Source organism: Solanum dulcamara, chromosome 10 (genome assembly GCF_947179165.1).
Source record: "Solanum dulcamara chromosome 10, daSolDulc1.2, whole genome shotgun sequence".
NCBI lineage: Eukaryota > Viridiplantae > Streptophyta > Magnoliopsida > Solanales > Solanaceae > Solanum > Solanum dulcamara.
In genome coordinates this window covers 26,174,068-26,196,056 of record NC_077246.1, presented here as the reverse complement: position 1 = coordinate 26,196,056, position 21,989 = coordinate 26,174,068, and positions in this window count along the sequence as shown.

Sequence of the window (21,989 nt, the reverse complement as noted above, 5' to 3'; positions counted from 1 at the left end):
ATTTATCGACATTTTTGCAGGGTCGCTGATTATAGTAGAACCTTCATCATCCAAGGCATCAACTTTTTTTATAGTGTTCATTTCAATCAAACGGCCTAAATTATTCGAATATAAATTTACATCAGTTTGTGGTTCTCCAATTAAACTTTCAACTCGCTCCACCATAATACCACATTTTGGATTATCCATAGCCCGATTCTTCAATGTTATGCACAATGGAAATTTGATGAAGAAATCAATGTTAACTTTCTTCTGATCAAAGTACACGCGTACACCCACATCATTATGTAAGTTAATTGGTGGACACCTTTCGCTCACAATGGACTTAACCTCCAATTCATCGACCATTCTGTCCATTTCTAGCTGCGAAGAATTTGCCTTAATCAGAACATCATATAGAGTGCTAGACTCATATATAATCCCTTCCATTTGGAAATCAACATATTTCCCTGTTTCATCATAAAGTCGTTGTAATGAATTTCAATGTGAACATTGTGAAATGACAGATAATTATATAAAATTTATACCAGATTCCTACCAAATATATATATACACATTAAATTAGTGCCATACCAATTTAATATAAATATTAAACATGCCATATATATTTTTTCTTGGGTTTGAGGCACTTGAGCCGAGGGTCTTTCGAAAATAGTCTATTTACCTCCTTGAGGTAGTGGTAAGATCTGCGTAAACTCTACCCTCCCCAGACCCCACTTAGTGAGATTCCACTGGGTATGATATTGTTGTACTAAACATGCCATATATCAGTAAACTAAACCAAATTCATACAACTTTTATCGAACATATACTAAAAATGTCATTTTTGAACAGTGTTAAATGACAAAAAATATGACAAAATTTATACTATGTTCATGCCAAATATATACGCGTTACACAAATAAGTCACTGTTTTATGTCAAATTTAAACAGACTATATATTAATTTCATATCATATCATTCTCTTTCTATATATACTCACAAATAATACTTTAAAAACATACAACGACGAAACTTAAAAACCACACAAATTTTCAATTTGTATGATTCACAATTATACAAAATTCCTTCCAAATATCTAAGTGTATGTTTTATTGCTAGTACTTTGAAAGTTTCATCCTGTTTGATTCACAAATATACAGAATTCAATCGAAATTCATGCCACATTTATTTTTGTTTATCATTCGAATTACGATTAATCAAAACAGATCAAATTGTTTAATTTTAAGTTTAATAATCGAAAAGAATTTTCTTGAGTAACAAACCTGTACAATTCCATCTACCACGATGTTGAATCAGTATCGACAAGAATCTTTCACTCACTACTAAAAAGAGTCCAAAAAGTGACAGAACAAAAAGCGACGCACAATGCCGCAAATAAACTGTGATGGATAAAACGATGTTGTCTGTCATTTTTATTTATTTTTATTATTTTTTAATTAAAAGCGATGGGTAGGGACGCCTAGTTTGTCGCTTATTTTGGCGGTTTTTTGCGCTAAAAATAAATATTATTTTTATATAAATATTTTATATATTTTGATAAAAAAAATTAGTTATAAATTAAATAACACGACGCCGTCTGTCGTAAGTATTTATTTTTTATTTATTAATTTTTTTTAACATAGCGACAGACAGGGTCGCTAAGTCTGTCACTATTAGTCAAAAGATTTGGTCAACAAATTTAAAATAGCGACGGACTGGATCGCTTTGTCTGTCGCTTTTTGGTTAAAATGGCTGTCAAATATTTTTAAAAAAGCGACGGACTTAGAGACGTTGTCCGTCGCTTTTATTAAAATATCTGGGAGGCAGATCGTATTTTTTTTGTTTTGTATCTTTCTAAACTCTCTCTTCTCTCTCCCTTCTCTCTACAAAGCCACCACCTTCGTCGCAGCACCGCCTCCCACCGCAGTCCCCCTCCTCCGTCACTGCGCCGCCGCCGTCTTGTGGTTCTTTAGGAGTATTTATTCATCTTTTAGAAGTTAGGGCTTAAACCTTATAAAAAATTCAATTTTTTTATTTGCCATTTGTTAGTTAGTTAATTTGTTGATTACATTTAGTTTTTTGTAGTTCATTTGTATATTGGATTGTGAAATTAGTGAATGTAGTTATAGTTTTGATTTTAGAGCTTAAGTTAGATTTGGGTTGTCGAATTAGATTGTAAATTATTTAGTAATTTGTGATGTTAGTTAGCTAATTAGTTTATGCCATTTAGTTTGTTGTAGTTTATTTGTATATTGGATTATAAAATTAGTGAATCTAGTTATAGTTTTGATTTTAAGCTTTAAGTTAGATTTGGGATTTTTGAATTAGATTGTAAATTGGATAGCAATTTGTGATTTATTTGCTAGTTAATTAGTTTATTCCATTTAGTTTGTTGTTGTTTGTTTGTATATTGGATTGTAACTTAGGAAGTTTTGAAGTTTGAAACATAGAGAAAAATATTGGAACTTAATTAGAGGCTTGAGTTTTAGGACTTTAGAACTTATAATTAGAATAAGTAAGATAATTGAATTTGAGGATACTTAAATTTAGAAGTTGAACTTAATTAGAACTTTGAAGTTGAATTTTTTGTTAACTTTAGAAATCTTGTTGAAGTTATGCTTCCTTTTGAACTAATTAAGATAATGTTGAACTTTAGAATAACTTAGATACTTGAATATAGGAAATTTTGAAGTTTGAAACTTAGAAAAATATTGGAAATTGAATACTTGAATTATAGGACTTTAATTTAGAACTTATAATTAGAATAACCTAGATATTAATTTTGAACTATAGGTTTGTATAATTTTTAAAATCTTTAGACTTTAGAACTAATTAAGCTAAGTAGAGTTAGATATTTAAAGTCATGAAGTTGAACTTTAGGACTTTTGAAATTAAACTTAGAAATTTTTCAGGTTTGTATAAATTTTGAACTCTGTAGACTTTATAACTAATTTGAATAACTTAGATACTTGAATATTTGAATTTAGAACTTCAACTTGAATGTCATGAGCTTTGAACTTAATTTTTACTTGAATTAATTATAACTTGAATTAATTAGAATATGAACTTAATTAGAACTTGAATTAATTAGAAATTGAAATTAATTATAACTTGAATTAATTAGAACATGAAATTAATTATAACTTGAATTAATTAGAATATGAACTTAATTAGAACTTGAATTAATTAGAAATTGAAATTAATTATAACTTGAATTAATTAGAACATGAAATTAATTATAACTTGAATTAATTAGAATATGAACTTAATTATAACCTGAATTAATTAGAACTTGAACTTAATTATAACTTGAATTAATTAGGACTTGAACTTAATTATAACTTGAATTAATTAGGACTTGAACTTAATTATAACTTGAATTAATTAGAACTTGAACTTAATTATAACTTGAATTAATTAAGACTTGAACTTAATTATAACTTGAATTAATTAGAACTTGAACTTAATTATTATATAAATTAATTAATTATAACTTGAATTAATGATACTTATAGTCTCGATGAATTGTAGTCTTTATGAATTAATTAATTAAGCTTGAATATATATAATTTTATAGATGGATCATCGTTTGTGGATGTATAACATGTATTATGAAGTTGGTAGTGGTTTGAAACCTGAATTTATTGACGGTGTAAGAAGTTTTATCGATCATACAATGGCACTTGATATTTTTAAGAGAAATGGATTGGTTAGGTGTCCTTGTTGTGAATGTAGGTGTTTGAAATTTTTTAATCCAGATATAGTTATGGTTCATTTGTATGGCAATGGATTTAAGCCTAGATATTTTATATGGGTTGATCATGGAGAAATAGATGGATTGAATAGTATATTTTATAATTTCCTGCATGTGGATGAATATAATATGCTTGCATCACATGGTCAAATTAGGGTTGAACGTGATAGAGTTCAACATGATAGAGATCATGAAATGGTCAATGATACTTTCGGGGTTCAAGGTGGGATGGAACTCGAACATGCATTCAAAAAAATAGGGTTGAAAATGACCCTCCACCTCCATCAGTGATAGGACATCAAATTTGAGAGAGAGTTTCTCAATTGCCTACAATTATAGAAACTCCACTATCTAGACTTCCTGGATATGGTGTTAAACATAATTGGAATAAACAGGGCATATTCTGGGAGTTGCCGTATTGGAAGGATAATCTTCTATGACATAATCTTGATGTGATGCACATTGAGAAAAATTATTTTGACAATTTATTTAACATAGTGATGGATGTTAAGAGCAAGACAAAAGAGAACCCAAGAGCTAGAATGGACTTAAACAAATACTGTAGGAGAAAAGAATTGTGATTGCAAGAACTACAAAATGGTAAAATTGTCAAGCCTAAAGCCAGTTATTCATTCACATTGAATGAGAAACGTGACATATGTGAGTGGGTTAAAAATTTGAGAATGCCAGAGAGATATGCTTCAAATTTGGGTAAGCGGACAGATCTGGATGAAGGAAAGTTGATAGGTATGAAAAGCCATGATTGTCATGTATTCATGGAAACTTTGATTTCTATCGCTTTTAGCCATCTACCTGACAGGATACGGACGTCAATCACAGAGGTAAGTCTTTTCTTTAGAGATTTATGTTCTGGAAAGTTGTTGGAAAGTAGTTTAGATAGGATGGAGGAAAATATTTCTATTATTACTACAAAGCTGGAGAAGATCTTTCCATGTGGGTTTTTTGATGTGATGGAGCATCTTTCGATTCATCTTGTAAAAGAAGCCCGTCTTGAAGGTCCAGTTCAAACAAGGTGGATGTATCCATTTGAGAGGTAATGTTTTTTATATAAGTAATTAAGTTATTTTTCTTATATATACTATAATTATTAATTAACATATATTGATATACACATTCAGAAAAATTGGAAGATGCAAACAAACAATTAAACAGAGAGGAAAGATCGAAGGATTAATAGTTCAATCTCATATTGTGAGATAAAACTGATGACTTTTATTCCTATTACTTTGGGGATGAAGTTCCATGTAGAATAAATAGGCTTAATCTCAATGATGAAGGTGATAGTGGTCGAGGATCTAAACGGCGTGAAAAATGAGGCTTCACTACTATGGAAAGACAATCAGCTGTGACTCATATTGTGCTTAATTATCCAGAAATTCAGCCATATCTTAAGTAAGTGTTAAATTATATTATAATAAGTGATTACTAACTAATAAACAAAACTGTACATATCAATATCAGCTCGTTCGTAAACACATGGAGCAATGAAGCCATATATATGAGATTTTCCAAATGGCTAAAGGATTATGTAAGTGTGAAAATTTATATTGAATCAATAGGTATAATGTATTCATTTTATAGTAAATTGTATTATTTTGAGATCAATTTGTAGGTTTATGATGAATAATCAAATGTGGAATATTCGCCATTAGTGAAAGAGATCGCACTCGAGCCTGAATCTCAAATTCATAAAATGAATAAATATTGTGTGAATGGTTTTTAGTTTTAAATTGAAGAAGTTTATATGCACAAGAAAACCAATAATAGTGGTGTGTGCGTTCAAGGTGATGTCAACGGTAATGGACAAACTGTTGAATATTATGGTGTCATTCAAGAGATTATTGAAGTAATATATTCAGGTTGGCCTAAAAAAAGATAGTACTGTGTCGGTGTAAGTGGTTTGACCCATCACACAAAGGCACAAAGGTGGACAACCATCATAATATAATTGAAGTTAAGCACACCAGAAAATATGGAAGTTATGATCCTTTTATCATTGCCAAAATGCTAAGCAAGTCTATTACGCTCCATATCCATTGCGTAGAGATAAGGCTGATTGCTGGATTATTACTAACACAAAGCCCGTGGAAAGAATTAAAATTGAGAATGTATTAGATGTGGCATACCAAAAGGTTGTTGCTCTTGTTCAACAACAAGTTGATATTGAGTTAGAAACCACACTTGAACATCCTCAACACATACTAGAAGAGGTTTCTGATGATGAACTTATAATGCAAAATGTTGAGGAAGAAGTAAACGAGGAATATGAATCATTTGAGGAGGAGGAATGGGATGACAATGAATATGAAACAACTGAGGAGGAGGAATGGAAGGATGACGAAAATGAAACAAGCGAGGAGGAATAGAGTGGTAGATTATAACTAGTATGTAAATTATTTATTTTGCTACCCCTAAATTTATTTAATTTATGTTTTTTATATATTGTATTGTTACTTTACATTTAGATGTCATTTGGTGATGGTGATAGATTCCAAAATTATCTTGGGTTTAGCCATTTTGGTAGGAGTAAAAAGAAGTCTAGGAGACCTGTTGATCTTGAAGATATCCCAGAACATATTTCTTTAGTGCCGGAGATGCAGCACCGCCGAGCTAGTCCTACACATATTCATGTTGTGTCTTTTGGGACTATGAATCCTTTAGTTTACCATAGTCAGTTCCGCCGACCATGCGGCGCTTCTTCATCTTCACAGGTCAGATATAATTCATATGATCAGACCTACCAGCTACCCACAGAGGTTATTGATCGACCCAAGAGAGTATCATCTTCATCTACTCCATCTCCCAGATCTCAGTCTCCTCACATATCTACTCTGAGACTTAGAGATTCTAGTATTGAAACTGACACTCCTACAACATCAGCTTCACCTTCTTCTGTTGCTAGACTAGAGGCAGCACATGATGTGCTTGGGTTAGCTCCTGGGCAGAGGGACAGACTTGGGAGAGTCATGATTGAGCCTGATGGATCTTTATAAGTTTAATATTTTATTTATTTATTTTTGCTACATTAATAAACTATTCATGAACTAATTACATTTTTATTATGTGTCTTGCAGGTGGCATCCTTCGAAGTAGGCTGCTAGGGCTTTTCAGGAGAGTGTTAGGAGACTATATACGTAGCCCTATCAGTCTTGGCGGAAGATTCCAAATAGTATCCGTTAGGCGATGTTTAATGAATTCAAGGTATATATATGTTTAAATCTATTTTTTTAAGTAAAGTTTAATATATTTCTATACTTTACTTAACTAATTATTTAACGCTATTCATTTTTTTAGACTTTATGTACATGGGAGCCAAGGTATAATATGGTCATTGCGATCACTTTTGAAAGAAAAACGAGTGTCAAACTGTCTAGCTGGCTAAAGAAAGTTAGGAATGATCGGGCACCTTCAAGTTGGATGTTGCTTCATATATTTGAAGAATTATGCTGGTATTGGGATACCGAAGAATTCAAGGCTTTGTCCGATCAAGAAAAAAAGCTAGAGCCAGCCTAAAGGGTGGCTCATTGCACACCGGAGGTGCAGAGAGTGTTGGTACGATTCAAAGAGAGATAGTAAGGTTTCTAAATTTTAAGTTTATATATATATATATATATATATATATATTATTTTTAATTTTTATTTTCTAATATGTAGCAAGATTATGAGCGGCACATACGTGAGATGAGAGATTTGGTTCAGCTAATGCCTGAACAGTCCACTCAAATTTGGACAAAAAAAGTGATTGGAGGAAGCCACAAGGGCTGAATATATGGAATAAGCTCTAGGAATGACGTACGACGACTCCAATCAGGTTTAGAAGGTATTGAATCATCACGTCAAGTTGAGTTCAGGAAAAAAAAGGTGCTAATGTCTCAGCAAATTGCAGAACTTACATACGTATTATCAGAATCTGAGGCAAAAAGGGTTGAGGAGCAAAAAATTATGAATCAACAAGTTGGCAAATCAAAGAACAAGTGTTCAACCTCGCCCGTCAGACTCCTTCCTGTTATTCAAGAGGGTTCACTCTAAATGACTTCGATGATAGTGTTGAATACATAGAAAATAATCATAATTAGTTCCCTATGTTAGCTTATGAACATTTTAATTTTTTTTGTTAACTTTAAAACACTTTAAATCGTTCTAAATTATGGTTTTATTCATTTTAAGTGTTTAATTATGTTTGTTATTTTGTATTTTGCCTATTTTGTTTGTTGTTAGTTATATTGGAATGGACTGAATTGCTATAAAGTGAATTGAATTTTGATTGCAGGTGGGCAGCAGAAATTGCAGGTTTCTGCTGTAAAAAATATTGCAGAAAAGCGACGGACAGGGTCCTTAGTCTATCGCTTTTCTGCAAAAAATTTTAAAATTTTTTCCACAAAAGCAACGGACAGTGACCCTATGTCTGTCGCTTTTATGGAAATTTTTATGAACACTAAGAACAAAAGCGACGGACGGAGACCATTAATCCTTCGCTTTTTTGAAAAAAAAATAAAAATTTAAAAATAAAACAACATAGCCTGTCGCTTTATATTAAATATTATTTATATTTTTTTAATTAAAATATATTAGGAGCGATGCAGTCCATCGCTTTTTGCGACGCTGTCCGTCGCTTTTTTAAAAGCGCCGAGCAAAAAAATGACGAAAGTAACTGCGTCGTTTTTTCGTCGAGTTTGACCAAGAAAGCGACACAGTCCATCACTTTTTTGCGTCATTTTTTCACAGTTTTTTAGTAGTGATAACAATTACTCTTCCTGTCAAACTGCAAGGCAAAACACAAAAAATAAAATTCATGGTATAATAATCGAACTACTTTATTCTTCAAATCATCTTCTCAAACTAGGGATATTTCAAAGTCATAAATAGATTTTAAAAGACATAATACATAAATATATCCTTTAACTTAGATTCAGTTGGTATCTATGCCCTCCAACTTTAGGTATGCATAAGTAAGCACTTAAACTTTATAAAATTGAGCAAGTAAACACATTTGTTTTACGTGGCATAATACATGTAGGACGCCACGTAGAACACAAAATTGACACATAGAATGTCTATTTGTACACACCCAAAGATTGAGGATATAGATGTCAGTTGAACTCAAGTTAAATGGCATGTTTATGTATTATGCCATTTAAAACTCAAGGTCGAATCATTTGTTAAATCTGAATCCTACGTGGTAGATGGGTAGTTTTTAATTGGAATGGGTCGATTAAATTTAGGGATTGAATAATGGAAAATGTTGACTTGGATTCTACGTGGCAAATTTAAATGAGGTGTTAGGTTCCACAATGATGACCCGTTACGGTTCTCGATTTTTTTTTGAGAAAATGTCTTAAACAGTTCATTAATTATAGGCGTAGGTCTAAAATAGTCTCTTAACTATACATTTAACCAATTTAGTATTTTAACTATTCAAAAACTTATCAGGTTTGATCCCTTAACTATAACTTATCGTTTTAGTCTCTCAACTGTATACTTACAGATTTTAGTCTTTTTAATATTCAAAAACTTATTAGGATCATTTTTTTATATTCAAATAACTTAGGTTTATATTAATGGAACTCATGCATTCGTGAAATTAAATTTTTAATTCAAATTTTCAGTTGTTTATCTCTCTCTACTACTTCAAATTACTCTTATGAAAAGAAAAATAATTTCAACGATTCAAAATAAAATTAATTGCTAAAGAAGATATAAGTACTAATTTTATTCAATAGAGGGTAAAATAAAACTTTTTATACAAAAGAAAAATAAGAGATTTGATCTTATTGTTCAAATTTTTCTATGTAAAATAAAATGAACATAATAATAAAATGGATTTATTTCAAAAAAACTTGCAAATCTACCATTTTATAAATTTCAACTTTTGAAAAATTAAACAAATTCTCTTCAATAAAATCGTTGGAGTACAAAATTTGAAATCAAAATAAGTTAGGAAAGAGCTTTTAATTTTATTCTCATTGCAAGAAATTCATTTTTAATAAATATATATAAATTTCTCCCCACACCTAATGGGTAATACTTTTTTATAATAAATTTTATCATATACACATCATTAGTATCAATAATATGCTTCATTTTATGCTACATTAATAAAGTTATTACTAATATTTGCTTTTCTTATAAATTTTATTTTCAATCGCTGAGGTTAAAATCATTTTCATAAGAGTAATTTGAAGAAAACGTACTAGGGAGAGACAAACAATGGAAAAATGGGTTAATATGTAACGATCTGTCCCTATCGTTATGGATAGGCCAATGTGGAAGGATTTTGGGCCAGAAAGCTTCAGATAGTAACTTCGGAAAAATTTAGCCTAGGCCAGACTTCGATGAATTCTGAGTCAAGTGAGGTCTAGGGTGACCATGTGAATGGTGGTGAATCAAATATCTAATTTGATTGGGTAAGCTGATAGCCAAGATGAGGTAGAGCATTTACTGCTTTGGGGAATCGCATTCGGGCGAGTAAAATTCTCGGAATTAGACTTGGCGTAAAGGGTATAATTTAATACGTCTTTAGAAGGGGTTGTGTTGTGAAATGGAGGATTGGAGCTCAAGTTTTGAGCTTACTATTTTTGCATATTTCTCCAGAGTAGAATTATTTCTGCCAAAGCGAGATGGGTCCCTCTAGAGCGGGACAGTCGCAAATTAAGATGGGAAAAACTCTAGAAACAGTTTTATTCTACAATTACAGTTCTTAAATTGAAAAGAGGCAACCTAGGGCAGTTTTATCCTTTTTCCATGGAGTTCCACACTTAAGGTAAGGATTCTACTCCTTAAATCCATTATTTGATTCCTAGAACCCATAAACTAGGATGAGTGGTCATATGGGAGGGTTTTGGCATGTGGGTAAGGTGGAAAATAGCCTTAGGTTGGGGTTAAGATAATTCCTTTTCTCTTATAATTTATGTGACCTATATCATTGTATTAGTCCTTTGTATATATGTGACTTGTTTTAGACTAATAATAAGCGAAACGAACCCAAAAAGGGAAATCTGTTGCACTTTAATGTTGTTGAAGCTCAAATTTGAGGTAGGTTATGGTTTTGTTTCCCGTATGTGTTTCATGTACTTGTTAAATTGCTTCATGATATGCATATGTGTATATGAATAGGAAAACATGCTAGATTTTATGTGAAATGATCACAAGTTAGCTTGTTGTATGATGAATCTGTTCTTGGTGACATAATGTTGAATTCTGAATGTAATTGTGGTTGTTTTGTATGTTGAAATCAGGTGTCACGTTCTGATACAAATCTTGGATTAGGTGTCACATTCCGACACATAAATGGATTGGGGTTGCGTTCTGACATATATCTGGATCGGGTGTCACATTTTGACACAAACTTTAGATCGGGTGTCACATTATGAAATAAGTTGAGTGTTTGTAGGTCCCATGAGGGGACCCTTATATGAAGTTATATGATTTTAGGTGGTTGAACTGTGATCTTGCTAAATACTGTTAGAGATGCCACTAGTTAAGTTATTCTGTATATATGTGCTTATTATGTTGAGTTTACTTGTCCATAATCTGCTTACTGTCTAACTGTGTGATCCTACCAGTACACCATTGATTTTATGTACTGATACTACACTTGCTCTGTGTTTTGTTTAGCATAGGGCATATTCAACCGGATGCGGAGAGACCTCGCCTAGAGGAGTAGTTATGTTTGAGTTCAAGGGTGAGCTATTCTTTCAGGATGTTGTTGACCTACTCTTTATTCTAGTCCTTTTTCCAAGAACCTCCCTCACAAAGGAAAGCGGGAAAGGGCCCGAATCAAAGGGCTCTTCTTTCTTTGATTGGAAAAAGATGTCAAACATTGGTTTACTTTTCATGACTATGTTTTTAGGATTGCATTCCCCGGTCTTCGACTTGATGTTGTTAGAGTTTTGGTACATTCGACTTTCAATTCCTCAGAGTTAATTTCTGCGTACATGTTTAAGTTATTGACTATTCTTTCCTGAGTTTATGAGGACTCGGGCTTATCTTGTTATCTTCTATGTTTGCTAATTATTAGGATGTTGAAAATGATTTTCCTACCAGAGGGTTAGTATGGGTGCCAGTCACGGTGAGTTGGGTAGTGAAAAAGTTTGTATCAGAGCCGTAGGTTCGAATTTAGTCTCATCGTACCAAAATACGCTTAGTAAAGTCTTGCGAAATGATATAGAGACGTCTATACTTTTCTTGGAGAGGCTACAGGACTGTAGGAAAACTTTTGTTATCTTTTTTTCTTTGCGCTATAACTTGATTCCAATTGATATGTGGTGATCCAAATTGGTATCTAACTTCTTTTACTCTCTTGTCCGTAGATGATTAATATACGCTATAATAGTGTACGGCCTGTAGCTCTAGTGGATCCAGAGAAAGAGCCCTATGTTCGAGGGAGAAGTAGAGTTAGAGGCCAGAGAGTAAGATGCAGAAAAGGCAGAGGGAAAACAGCACCCGCCAGAGTGGAGGTTCCAATTGAAGAGGTGCCAGTAGGTGAGACCCCTCCTGCTGCCAAAATGAGTTAGAGGGAGATGTAGATGTTGGAGAAGAGGAGAATGTTGAACTGGAGGAAGACACCCAAGTTGGGGATGCTTGTCTCTCTCTAGACCCCATAGTATCTTAACAGATCATGGACTTTTTTAGCCGGTTGGCTGGCATTAGAGCCATTCCCACCATGCCTGTAGTATCAGCCCATGTTGCTCATCCTTTTACTGTTGCAGCTCCGCTAGTAGATGAGGTGGTAGGCACTGATGCCTTCTTCATACCATTTATGGTTTCTATGATGACGAGTACTGAGCATGACATGCTCACCAAATTCCTAAAGTTCAAACCTCTAGTCTTCCGTAGCACTAAGAATGAGGATGCCTATGAGTTCATCCTTGATTGCTATGAAAGGTTGCATAAGCTGGGTGTAGTGCACCAGCATGGAGTAGAGTTTGTGACATTTCAGCTGCAGGGTGAGTCCAAGCAGTGGTGGAGGGCTTATGTAGATTTTCATTTGGCAGTGTTGCCCCCACTTACTTGGGTTCAGTTTCATGCCCTGTTCCTGAAAAAATATGTGCCCCTTACTTTGAGAGACTGAAACAAGGATGAGTTTGTGGCACTGGAGATGAGAGGGTTATCAATGGTTGCTTATGATGCCAAATTTCATGTGTTTTCCAAGTACGCTACTTAGCTGGTCACTACAAAGGAAAAGACAAACAGGTTATTTGTTAAGGGGTTGAAACTAGAGTTGCAGATGTTGTCAGTTCATATGACTTTGTTAGGCAGGAGTTTCAATAAAGTCACTGACTTTGTGTAAAAGGTAGAAGTTGTAAGAAGAGATAGGTAGGCCAAAGCTTTGGATAAGAAGCACAAGAGCACATGCAATTTCTAAGGATCCTATTCTAGAGGGTTAGGCAGGCCGATAATTGTAGCCTGTTCAATTCAGTCAGCTCTGCCCACTACTACTGGCAGTTTTTCAAGTACTCCACAGCAGCATCCGGCTTAAGAGGGTCAGGGAGCATTATTTCTAGGTAGTAGGCCATTCTTTGATCGTGGTTGTGTCAATTATGGAGAACCGGGCCATATACAGAGGGAATGTCCTTACCCCCGTTGGATAGTTTCGGCATCCCAACAAGCCAAAGCAGTAGTACCTGCGGCTGGGGAAGGCAATGGTAAAGGATGTCCACAGAGTTGGTGAGGAGGAAATCAGAGAGGCCGTGGGGGCTGAGGTAACGGTAGTACAGGACAAGGAATAGCCCAGCCAGGCAGGGAGGTGGCCCGTCAAGATGACGCCATGCGCGAAATAAGAAAGAGAAAGTGGGGTAAGAGGGTAAATAGTTTGGGTCATGGGTCCATTAAGGGTAAATAGTTTGGATTGTATATAAGGGTGTGTATCGATTGATTCGGTTTGATTTTAAGTATTATCAGTTCGATTTATCGGTTTTCGATTTCTAAATATGCTAAACCGATAACCAAATTGATAAGATATTTGTTATCGGTTTTGGTCTTTAATGGTTCAATTTGCGATTTAACCAATCAAAAAAACTTTTAAAATAAATATACGAATCTTGGAGCCGCCGTCATAGCAACTTGGAAACTTGCAACTTGCAAATCTTTGCAATTGAACCTAAAATGGCAGAGCCTAAAGGGTAAATATTAAAATACTAAATACTAAATAGTATTATATAGTGATTAACTGATTATATATTTATATTAATATTTTTTGTTTGGTATTTGTGTATGAGTAAAAAACTAAAATTTAAGTTAGTAAACTATTATAGTCTTAATGGGTTATTAGTTTATCCAATATTATAAAACCAATACCGAACCGATAATCCAATAATTGTTTTTTATAAAACCATTAAATAACCATTAACCCAATAACCCAATAGCAATAAATCAATAACACTTTTTTGGTTTGGTGTAAATAGTTTCACAATTGAGTCTATTTTGTGTAGTTTTTCTTTTTTCTTTTTATTTGGTCCATATTACTTATAGGTGAAATGGTTTAATGGACTTCTGTACTTGTATGGATTTGTACTTTGGACCCTTTTACTTAATCATTTGCCAACTAAACCCTTAAACTCAATGAAACTCAGCATTTTAAACCTCTTTGGCTTAGGATGAACTTCAAACGCACAATGAAAATAACACATCATCATCCACATCAGATTTTAAATGACACATCACTTATCACTTTTAAGGGTCCATTAGAATACAAATCAAGAGAGCTTTAGTATTAAATAACTACATAAGTATTAGTAGTTAAACTTGAAGTTTCAAAACATCCTTAATTAGGTTAGTTTCGGAAAATACACTCCTAATAAAAGTTACCTTAAGAGTTGTTTCAAGTCAATATAGGCTAATTAAAATGAATACTCCTTCTAATACATATTAAGTGAATTATTGGAGTATAGCACATCTCATAAGAAAAATATTTGAGGACATAAATTATATGTTATTTTTCTGTTTTACTCTTTTAAGATACCCAAACTATTTTCCTAAAAATGAAAAATAATTAACAACCTCATTAAATGAAGGATAAATATGAGAAAAAGTCTCAATAATTTTCTTGAACTTTGAATAATTCACTTATTTTGAACATTAAAAAATATCACAATAATCACTTAATATGAACTAGAGGGAGTATATAATGTCGCATGCCAATTTTTCTTAAAACTTTATTGTGTTTATTATGTATTGGCTGATGAAATCTAATATGTACATACAATGTAAGAAAATCGTTTGGATATTATATTGGGGGGAAATCATTTACATCCTCAACTTTGGCTGAAAAAATAAATTTCCCTTCAACTTCGAAAAATAATTATTCTCCTCCCTTTGTCTTAAACAAAGCTTATTTTATCCTTACCATTATTAGAGAAAAGACATAAAATGACACTAAATAATTCTGAATTTTTAATAAAACACCTTAACTATACATGTATTCTATTACCCTCCTAAACAATTTTGAACTGATATTATTACATCATTTTTGGTCCACCTGGCATAAAAGAGTATATGCACTCTCTTAAAGAGGGTGAGCAACCTAAAATAATGGATATAATTTTATTTTCACAAGTGTTTTATCATAAAATATATTTTCTTGTTTTTCTTATTATTTTAACCTTTTCTTTCTTTCTTTCTTCTTCAAAAATTCATTATCATTTCCATTGATACTCCTCACTTTTAATGTCACTATTTTTACCACAATTTCACCCTCCTTATTTTACTACTATTAGCTTAACTCTCTTCAATTTTAAAACTTTATCTATACATTTTGAATAATATGGCAAGCTCATTAAATTTTAAGATGATTGGGAGGTATCATTTAGCTTTTTTACCCTAATTTCAATCAAATTTCTTTCAATTTTTAGGGAATTCATTGATTCTTTCAAATTTTGAAGTTATACGAAAAGGAGATATATTAATTGATGACACCTTCAAAATTTTTAATTTGCTTAGAAAAATAATTAGTTTTGTTATCCATAACTCAGAAAAAGTTTAGAAAATACTGTGATTTTTTTTTTAAAATAAAATATTCACTGAGAAAAAAGGAAGTTGACTGATGAAGAAGAACAAAAAGAAAGAAAATAAAGGAGGGGTTCAACTTGAATGTGGGGGGTGGAGGTGAGGGTGAGAGGTGAAAAAGAATGGAAAAATAAAGAAAGAAATGGGCGGAGGGGGTCATCTTGGATGTGGGGGTGGGTGGGTTGTGGCTGGGAGGTGAATTCAAAATTAAAATTAAAAAAATTCAAAAATTAAGAGAGAGAAAAAAAGGATAAAGAAAAACTTAAAATGGAAAAAAATATTATATTTTAAATTAAATTAACACGTGTCACGTAATAATTGGTGCATGATAACACTTGTTTTTTAGATTTTGGGACTAATAAAAAATGATGTAATTATATTAGTTCAAAATTATTTAGAGGAGTAATAGGACGCCAGCATAGTTAAGGTGTCTTTTTGAAAATTCGAAATAACTTCATGTGTTACTTATGTTTTTTTCTCTTTATTTTTCCATTTATATATGTAACACATTTTATATTATATATAATATTTTATTGTAATGACCCTCCATATTATTTTTGAATTAGTGCATTCATTTCATCATTTAGAGTGTTCTTATAGGAAACCCAAGTCCTATATGACTTACTGGCATTGACTGTTCACTCGTTTGGTCATTCGTTTAGGTTTTAGACGCGTTTCTCTATTTTGAAGCTTTTATAACTTGAAAAGCTGATGACGTTCATAACATCATATAAACGACCTCAGAACGGAATTCTAACGGTTCCTTCAGCTTTAAAATGGCCAAAATTAGGCTAGCAGCTTGGTTAGGACGAGTATCAAGGCATTCGGTGCGACTTTGAGGCCATTTAGCATTTTAGCCTTTGAAATTTGGCCTAAGGTTGACTTTGGTCAATATTCTTGAAAAACGCGCTCGAATGAAATTTTGTCAATGGTTAGCTTCTGAATATCGAGTTTGGTCAAGAACGATCCTTCGTTTGTTTTCTAAGCTTTTGATCTTATTTCGAGGCCCGTTGTGGAAATTTGCTAAAAATGACACTTAGGTGTGGGATCTATTTTTTGTTAAAATGAGCTTGTATGAGAATTTTGAATGCGACATTGAGTCTGAATTAAACATTAAATTTGGTGGGCTAGCATATCTCATTTGCTTACATGGAATTCCGAATGAATTCCAAGCACCTTGTCGGAGATTTTGAACTTTTCCAAAATGTCGTTACAACACCTTTGCGATGCCTCCTGATCGCGATCGCGACCCTCACCTGTCAAGCCTTCGTGTTAGCGAGGATTCTTCCTCGATCGCGAGGTTTTAACCAATTGACTCTCCCCAATCGTGAGGTTCCTTTCGCAATCGCGAAGGATATTTTTCCAGTGGCCCGCAATCGCGAGCTTAGGGGTCCATAATTACAAAGAGCAATGCATCTGGTCTCTTTAATAAAAACCAGATGCGATCATCTCTATGACCACAAGTTCAAATAGTCATATCTCCCTTGTTTCGTGTCCAAATTGAGTGATTCTGTAACAACCCCTAAAATGTTGTATGTCGGTATTTCAATTCTCGACAAAAATAATACAGCCTCTGTATTTTGGGCATAACTTTTCATAGGTTGGTCCAAATTAGGTGATTCAAATTTCTGGGTAATCACAACATCCTTACCTACAACTTTCATGAAGAACATAACTTCAAATTCGGAGTATAAGTAGGTCAAATAAATTAATCTTTGCAAGATATAGTGCTGTGACGGAATTGAGTGTTGATAGAAGAAAATTCATATCTCACTGTAGGTTGCTCCAAATTGGTTGATTCTTGAACGATATGAAACTAGACTTCTATATCTACAATTCTTATGAAGAAACCAAATCCTAATAAGGAATTTATCTTATTCAAACGTAGCTTTGAAAATGAGTATTCTGTTAAAAAGAACTCATCTTACCTACCATGGAAACATCTAGATGCATTTGACATCGTGCATGACATAAATTGTCCTCCATTTAACATCATCCATGACATCAATATATTCGATTAAATTTTCAGATTTTTCTTTATAATTATTTTATTTATTGTTAGGTCCCTCTTTCCCACCTATAAATACCCACCTTATTTCCTCATTTTATTCATCAAGCTTTCCTAAGCATTTCTTCTCTCTATATACTTCTTCTCAAATATAGTTTTAATTTTAGTAGTATAAAAATACTACTCCGGTTATTCTTATACTCCGGGTAGTACACAAAATGCTCCGGCGAGAAGAAAAGGCTAGGGATCCAAGAGTATTCCAATTCGGAGTAAACCTTCGGATTTAAGGTATGTAAGGCTTTCATAGCATTGGATTGAGTTCGTCCATGCGCCCAATATTTAAATTTATTATAATTGAGTTATAGTTGAGTTTTATCCAAATCTTGAATTCTAGATGAATTAATTCTTCTTCTATTGAGTTAGATATATTTATGCATTAATATTATTATTATTGTTATCTCTAATATTGTTGGAATTATTGTTCATGGCTACTTTCCCATGAATCCTAATTGATTTGATATTCATGAATATTTTTACACATATTTTGAGTAAAGATGTTGGCTTTTTAATATTTTTATTAATAAAAAGAGTGATATGAATTAATATTATATATGTATTTTATTGAGTTTTGAAAGAGCAAAAGAATTGAGTTTAAATGATTTTTTTTGAGTAAATGATGTTTTGAGCAAGATGTTTTGATGAGATGTAAATGATGTTTTCGAAGTATAATAATTGATGAAGAGGTAATGAGATGAGTTTGATGATTTAAATTAAAGTCCAATGAGACTAGATGATGAGTTTAATATGAGCACATATTTTGGGAGTAGTATTGAGCACCGAGTTGGGTAAGAGTTTAATTGACTCAAACCCCAGAACTACGTAGCCAGCGTAGGATGGAGGCTATGCCTCTTAAGTCCCAAAAAGAGGACTTTGATGAATGGATCCAAGATGGTGATGTCCTTTACCCTGGCAAGGTATTGGATGGATGTGGCAACGACATCGCTTCGTTGTATCATCGCTAGCTCATAAGTGATGGTTGTCGGTTACAGAAACTCCCAACTGAGTAAGCATTGTTTATTACTATTATTTTTATATTTTAAACTTGCATTACATATTGATGTTGAGATAATGTTGAGTTTTGAGCTGAGTTTTCTCGAGAGGAGTTTATTGATATCTGTCCTTACCTTCCTTCCATTTTACATACTCGTACATTCCACGTACTGACGTCATTCGACCTGCATCGTTTTATGATGCAGATACAGGGGTTAGAGATCCTCAACAGGCGCATCGTTGAAGATCATTTCTTTTCAGCTATTTGGTGAGTCCTTCTTGTATTCGAAGGAACTCCTTATCCTTTTATTATTGTTGAGTGTGATGTTTCTTTTGAGGTAGCCATGGACATGTCATTGGCACCATCTAAGAGTATTAGAGACTTCATAGACAGAGTTTGATGATGTAATCGGAGTAGTTCTCCTTAGAAACTACTTCTTCTAAGAATTATCTATTTTTCCTTTGATTATGACAAGCCCACATTAGTATTATTAAGTCTTCCGCTGATGAACAAATGAGTAATGAGACCAAGTGGTTCTCTCGGAAGCCAGAGATGGTTTTTGAGTGCCGGCCACGCCTAGGGTACCCTCTCGGGGCGTGACAAACTTGGTATCAGAGCACAGAGTTCAAGAGTCCTAGGGTGTCTATGAAGCTGTGTCTAGTAGAGTCTTGTTTATAGGTGTGTCGTGCACCACACTTATAATCAGGAAGCTATAGGACATTAGGAATTATTTCACTTCTTTCATAATCTGAGTTCGTGCGATAGAGTTTAACTCTATAAAATCTTTCTTTCTAATTCGTGCGTTTACACGTTTCAGACATGCCTCCTAAACGTTCAGCTAGTCAGAGGAACGCTGCCAGCACTGAGGTTCCACAGTCAGTGATGCCTCCACGGAGAACTAGGGGCCGACCTGCAAGGTCTACTGAGGTACCCCAAGTACCTACTGTTCAGACCACTCCTACTTCTGAGGAAGATTTTCGAGGAGCGATTGCTATGCTCACCCAGTTGGTGGCTGCTCGAAATAGTAGCCAAAGTTCACCAACTCCTAGCTCTAGTTATCAAGAGTCGTCTGCTGCCACGAGGATCAGAGATTTTCTGAGAATGAATCCGCCGGTCTTCACGGGTTCCAACGTTGATGAAGACCCCCAAAATTTCATTGATGAGATGTGAAAGATACTAAAAGCGATGCATGCTACAGAGATCGAGGGGGTTGAGTTGGTGTCTTATCAACTCAAGGATGTGGCAAATGTCTGGTATAACCAGTGGGAAGAAAGTAGAGGTGAGGATGCAGAGCCTGCTCTTTGGGATGAGTTTGAAAGAGCATTTCTTGATAACTTCTTTCCCCAAGAGCTACGTGAAGCAAAAATTGAGGAGTTTGTGAACCTCAAGCAAGAGAGTATGACTGTGAAAGAGTATAGTTTGAAGTTTATTCAATTGTCCAAATATGCCCCAGAAATGATTCCTCATATAAGGTCTAAGATGAGGAAGTTTGTCTCTGGCCTAGGCAAACATGTAAAGAAAAAATGTAAGGCAATGCTAATGATTTCTGACATGGATTTTTCTAGATTGATGGTGTATGCTCAGCAGGTTGAGGATGACAAGAAAAAGGACCGAGAAGAACACCTAAGCAAGAAGGCTAAGTCTGCTGGGCATGAGAATGAGCAGAAGCAAGGGAAGGGTAACAAGTCTTTCTTTCAGAAAAGGTCTTCCAATTATGCACCTTCCCCAACAAATACTTTTACACCTAATACCAGGTATGATCAAAGATCTCTAAGTCACCAAAACTTCCGATCTCAAGGTTCTCAGTCCTAATTAAGTATGGCTCAAGGTTCTAGAGGGAAACCACCATGTGCTAGATGTGGAAGGCTCCATTTGGGAGAGTGTCGTGTGGACACCAATGCTTGCTACGGATGTGGAAAGATAGGTCACTTCCAGAATGAGTGTCCTTCAAAAAGGCAGGGAGATGGAAGTAGTAGAGCTCAGTTTTCTTCTGCAGCTCCACATAATAGAGGTAATCATAGAGGTGCAGCTTCAAGTGCAGGTGGGGGAACCAACCGTCTGTATGCTATGGGTAGTCGCCAAGACCAAGAAAACGCACCCGATGTTGTTACTGGTATGCTTCGGGTCCTTTCTTTTGATGTGTATGCATTACTTGATCCGGGTGCTACATTATCTTTTGTGACTCCTTACTTGGCTAGTAAATTTGAGATCCTTCCTGAGTGTCTTCTTGAGCCTTTCAGTGTGTCTACTCCTGTTGGTGATTCTATCTTAGCTGAGAGGGTCTATAGAAATTGTACTGTGTCAATCTATCATAGGGATACCATGGCTGACTTAGTTGAGTTGGACATGGTTGATTTTGATGTGATTCTTGGTATAGACTGGCTTTATTCTTGTTATGCTTCGGTTGATTGTAGGACCCGAATTGTCAAGTTTCAATTTTCAAACGAGCCTATCTTAGAGTGGAAGGGGAATTCTGTAGTGCTAGGGGTAAATTTATTTCCTACCTTAAGGCCAGAAAATTAATCTCTAAGGGATGTATATATCATATAGTTCGAGTCAAAAATATTAATGATCAGACTCCATCTCTTGAGTCAATTCCCATTGTGAATGAGTTTCCTGAAGTCTTTCCTGAGGATCTACCCGGAATTCCTCCTGATAGAGAGATAAACTTTGGTATTGATATCCTTCCTGATACACAACCTATCTCCATTCCTCCTTATAGGATGGCTCCTACTGAGTTGAAAGAGTTGAAAGAACAACTGAAAGACCTCCTAGATAAGGGGTTTATTAGGCCAAGTGTCTCACCTTGGGGCGCTCCTGTCCTATTCGTGCGAAATAAAGATGGGTCCCTTAGAATGTGCATTGATTACCGACAACTAAACAAGGTCACCATTAAAAACAAGTACCCTCTTCCCAGAATAGATGATTTATTTGACCAACTTCAGGGTGCCACATGCTTCTCTAAGATAGACCTCAGATCAGGCTATCACCAGTTGAAAGTGAGAGAATGTGACATCCCGAAGACGGCTTTTCGAACCCGCTATGGTCATTTTGAGTTTCTTGTTATGTCCTTTGGATTGACAAATGCTCCAGCAGCTTTTATGGACCTCATGAACCGAGTATTCAAGCCATACCTAGATACGTTTGTAATTGTCTTCATCGATGATATT